The sequence below is a fragment of the Athene cunicularia genome (genome assembly GCF_003259725.1).
Source record: "Athene cunicularia isolate RWA chromosome 23 unlocalized genomic scaffold, athCun1 chr23_part2, whole genome shotgun sequence".
Classification (NCBI taxonomy): domain Eukaryota; kingdom Metazoa; phylum Chordata; class Aves; order Strigiformes; family Strigidae; genus Athene; species Athene cunicularia.
Genome location: NW_020799131.1, coordinates 501,473 through 506,371, shown reverse-complemented (window position 1 = coordinate 506,371; position 4,899 = coordinate 501,473). Strand labels below are relative to the sequence as shown.

Here is a 4,899-nt window from a genome sequence, read left to right as displayed (position 1 = left end):
GTGTTAATTATTTTCCTGCCTATTAGAGCCGTGTGTGTAATTGTTCCAGCACCGATTAAGAGGGTTAGCGAATTACTGTCCCAAATGGCACCTTCTTTTTTTTTTCCCTGATTTTCATCTAGATACAGTCACTTGGAGACTGGATCCAAGTCTTTTGCTTTATGTGGTGTCAAAAATCATTGCTCATCAGATGATCCCTTGCCCCTGGATCACTGAGAGGGAACCCATTTTGTCACGTTGGGATGCCGAAAGAGCTTACACTGTTTCCTTGGGAGAACTCCAGGGTTTGTGAGCCGATTTGCTTCCCTTTTCTCCAGAAAATCATCCCAAATTTCATATAATTTCTAGGAAGATTAAGCAGCACATAGAGGAAAGCAGCACTCTGACAGCTGAGCTCCCTCTCAGTAAAGGATTGTTTCTTCCCAGAAATTGCTTCTCTCTGGGTGAGAGCTGAGCCCAGAGCGGTTCTTCAGTTGCTGTTTAATTAGTTCCTAAGTTCTTCTAGTGCAAGTGTAGATCTACATAAATTAACAATAATAATCTCTATAAGCACCTTTTTTAAGGAACGGAGCTTTTTAAGGTCCCTGCCTCATGGCACAGATTCCCCACCTTCCCTTTGGACCTGCACATTTCCTCTTTTCCCTGTTTCTTGCCATTTTTTACCCTGTTTTTAGCTCCTAGTCCTTGCTTCTTGCTATCCACGTCTGGGTTGGGATCTCCAGCCAACTATCCTATGGCAAGGGGGATGGGAACAAATGGGTCAGGTGGCTCGGACCCCTCGTGGGTGGCTCTGCCACCACCCAGCTCCGCTGAGCCTCCAACACGTGCCTCTGTGAAAATCAAAGATGCTGCTTTTGTTTTTCTACTGCAGCCCCCAGAGATGCTCTAACAACTGAGCTTGACTCCTTGAACAGGTTTCAGCTAATAATCGCACCCAAATGTGCCTGCAAATATAATCAGTGGTAAATGTGCAGATATAATCATGCTGGGGAACAGAAGAGGTGCCATTTAGCAGCTCTAGAAAAGCCTGCAAAGAATCAGCTTTCTTCAGACTATCGGTCCTTGGGGAACGATAGCACATGCAATATTCAGTGGGACATGGAAAGCAACACAGAAAGAGCCATAAATATATCCAGGAAAAATATCACTGAAGGAGCGTGTGAAGCTGAAGAGGATCAGAGGTCTGGAGAGCCTCCTCCACGAGCCACCACACTTTGGGACCTTCATTGACTCCCCTCCAGCTCATACTTACAGTGGAAGAAACCCACAGCTTTTACCCACAACATGACGGTGTTTTGGGCACCAGGAGGGTTCCCAAGTCCTGGAATCTTTGCAGAGAGCAAAGAGATGCCAGAGGGGAGCGGGTATGTGGGGCAGCCTGTGTGTGTTGCCACGCTGCTTGCCTGAGGAGCCCGGCACAGCCCTAATCTCATTATGGTATTTTCCATAACATGACAACATGGACATAATTATTACAGGATTTTCCGTTAGCCAGCCCGTAATTGAAAACTTGCTGGGGGAAACAGTGTCAGGTTCTCTAAATGAAAGTTGTCTCTCTTGCTCTCCCCAACCCCCCCTGCTTTCTGGTTGTTCCCACTCGGTCCATCTTGGGTCTGTTTGCTTTTGTCTCCTTCCTTGCTCAGTCCTTAGGTGACCATAAAATATCTTCACTTCTGAAATCAGCATGGCTTAATCCTCTCCGGAGGGGCTATAGGCAGCATTTGTCACGGCTGTCGTTGCCTTTGTGCTGGTGGCCGATCGGCTGTGACCGTCTCAGGACTCTCACTGGGGCAGCAGCGACCCGCTGGGATTACAGACGTATACACGCAGGCACGTGTGGATGGGGATGAGTTGTGAGTCTTGGTGTTTTCTAGGTAAAACTTCTCAGCAGAGCGCGGTGACTGGTGTTACTTCCTGCATTTCTGCCTGTGCATCCAGCCTCCTCACCTCTGCCGTCGGCCCAGGCAGCCGAGTCCTCTTCCAGTTGTGGCTCTTGGGGAGGAGGGGGAAAACACCCTGTGCCAAGAAACTCCAGCCAAGGGCTTTGAAGCTTGCTGAGGTCCAGCGGCAAGAAGTAAGACCTCGCAATGAAAAGGGCTGGGCTGTTTTAATTGCAAACAGCGTTACTGGCTTTGCTTGTTAAACGACTGCACGCGCTGCCTGGCTGCACCGCCGCCGCGTCCAAGCCTGTCCCACGCAAGCAGGAGCTCACGGCAGCTGCTCCCAGGGTCTGGAGAAGCAGCTTTTGGATATTTCTCCCCAAGAACCAAAGCACATGACGGAGCAGGGGAAGGCTGAGCTGTCCTTTCACCAGGAGTGCTCACTTTGGGGTGCTTTGGGCAAGGTGAGTTGTGCGGCGGACTCGGCCCCAGCAAACACGCTCGGGGAGGGGGGGGCAGGTTGGTTTTGCACGCCTGCTCGTTAGCATGTGGGGTTGATTATGCACAAGGAAGGGCAGGAGGCTGGCAGGGGAGGGAGCATGTGTGTGTGCATGTGTGTGTGCATGTGTATGTGTGTGTGTGTGCACTGTTCCGGTTGCCGCAAGCGCTAATGTTTGCCATATGGAGCAGAGCACTGAGGATGCTGGGCTGACTGGGAGCGGGCAGAGCCTGATCCTCACGGTGGGTTTAACCTGCAGAATGTTATGCCCCTGTGCTCGGCACTGGGGAGGCCGCCCCTCACTGAGTGGGTTCAATTTTGGGCCCCTCACCCCAAAAAGGCCATTGAATGACTCGAGCGTGTCCAGAGAAGGGAACGGAGCTGGGGCAGGGTCTGGAGCACAGGTCTGCTGGGGAGCGGCTGGGGGAACTGGGGGGGTTCAGTCTGGAGAAGAGGAGGCTGAGGGGAGACCTCCTGGCCCTCTGCAACTCCCTGCCAGGAGGGGGCAGAGAGGGGGGATGAGTCTCTGGAGCCAAGGCCCCAGCGCCAGGCCCCGAGGGAATGGCCTCAAGCTGCCCAGGGCAGGGTCAGGCTGGCTCTGAGGAAGGATTTCTGTGCAGAAGGGGCTGTTGGGCGTTGGAATGGGCTGCCCAGGGCAGGGGGGGAGTCCCCGGGATCCCTGGGGGGGTTGAAGAGTCGGGCTGAGCCAGCGCTGAGGGATCTGGGGGAGTTGGGAACGGTCAGGGTGAGGGTCATGGCTGGACTGGAGGAGCTTCAAGGGCTTTTCCAACCGAGATGATTCTGGGATTCTGTGAACCTGATTTCCCCACCTGTTGTCAGTGGTGGGTCCTTTGAGGCCGGAAAATGGCTTTTTGCAGCAATGCGGATTTAAGAAGCTTTTTCACCTGCAGAGTGTTGTCCAGGCTCCCTTTCACCTCTATGTTTCAGTTGTCTCAAATTACCCAAGTGTTAAAAAAACCCAAGAAAAGTTTTTTCTAAACTCAGGTGGTTTCCATGGTGGGGGTTGTGGCTGTGCTGGGAGCCAGAAGCTCTGTGGGTCACAGTTGCCAAAACTTCTTTTCTTCATGGAGCGTCCTAAAACCCAAATAAAGCTTTTCCGTTCTGGGCTCGGGTACTCGGGGCACGCGGCTCTGGGTTTTGTTAGCCCTGGCAGAAACGAAGCACAGGGAAGCTGTGGTATGTCTCTGCGTTACAAAGTGGGACCACACAACCATTCGATGAGTCTCTCTAGGTGGTTTTCACACCGTCTTGAACTCGTCTCTCTTACAGATGGAATTGAAAAAGGCCAGAGAAGAGGCTCGAATATAAATGTCCCTTTTCTTAAGCAGGTCTCTGCTGCTGGTCGATGGCTGGGGAAGGTCTCGCTCTTTGATTTCAGTGAAAAACTTTTCAGGCATCTTTGTTTCAGGAGAAGCACACAGTTGAAATGTTGATTTACTTTTTTCCCCCCGTGAAATGGATTTTTTTCCTCCTTCTTGCACTGTGCCAGAGCACCATGCACTGTAAGAATTAACCTAATTAGTCTTCAGAGCTCAGTAGCACCTTTTCCATTTTTCTCCCTTGGTTGTTTTTCCTCTCTCTGGTCCTGCCCATGGGATTTCCCTGCCAGCTCAGCTCCGCTGCCCTGTGAAGCTGCTTCCCCATCAATCAATTCTTCATGTGACCAGTTAATTTTGCCACTCTCCCACAGTCAGTTCTCTTCCCATCCACAAACACTGCACATACATGTGTGAACCCACAGGCTTCCCCTTCTCTTTACCCCCATCTCTCCTTTCCCCACCTTCCCACCAATATTTGCTTTTCCAAAGGTCCACCCTGACCCTTCATCCCTCCTGGAGGTGGTGGGTTGGGCAGCAAAGGATCCTTGGGGCATCACAGGGTGAAGACAGACCCACGGCTTTCCCAGCAGCTCCTCTAAATCCCATAATAAAACAGCATGAAGATGCTCTTGGACAGCAGCAACACAGCCCCAGCAGCAACACAGCCTCCTCTGCTCCCAGTGGAACATGCTGCAGACCCTTCCCATGGCTGCTGCAGCCCAGAAAACAGAATAAATAGGAGCAAAGAGCCCTGAGCCCATCCAGCCTGAGCGAGACCAGGCTGCAGGCAGGAGCACTGTCTACCGTGAGAGTGGGAATCCCACAGCACTCCGAAGAGGAAGACTCTTCTGTCGATGTAGGATGCTGCTGGGATCTCTGTGCTGCCGTGGTGCTCACCAGTTAGAGATTGCAGGCGGGACTGGAGGGGTAAGTGAGCATCGGGGCTGTAGCTGGTGTAAGTGGGAGAGTGATGCTGATGGTTGTAGCACAGGCTCCATTGCTCATCTCGTTGCAGCATCCTTGCAGCAAGTCTCCCGTGAAGGCGGCTCTGAGAATGCTTTCCCAAGGGATGGGGAGGCCCCTTTCCCACCCTCCTCTCCATAAATCAGCCAAGAGGGTTTCTGTGTCTTCCTTGCCTCTTTCTCTGCTTGCCCAGGATTTTGCAAAACACTCTGCTGAG

The 4,899-nt window shown here is 52.2% G+C and overlaps 1 protein-coding gene across 1 annotated transcript in view; it reads left to right on the top strand.

Moving 5' to 3' along the window:
• Nucleotides 1–1,862: 1,862 nt before the first annotated feature.
• The window catches only part of TMEM200B (transmembrane protein 200B), a 23,563-nt gene continuing 20,526 nt past the window's right edge, over nt 1,863–4,899 (top strand). The window contains exon 1 of the mRNA XM_026863537.1: nt 1,863–2,344. The gene's annotated coding sequence lies outside the window, so the exon portion shown is untranslated. The remainder of the gene's footprint in view (nt 2,345–4,899) is intronic.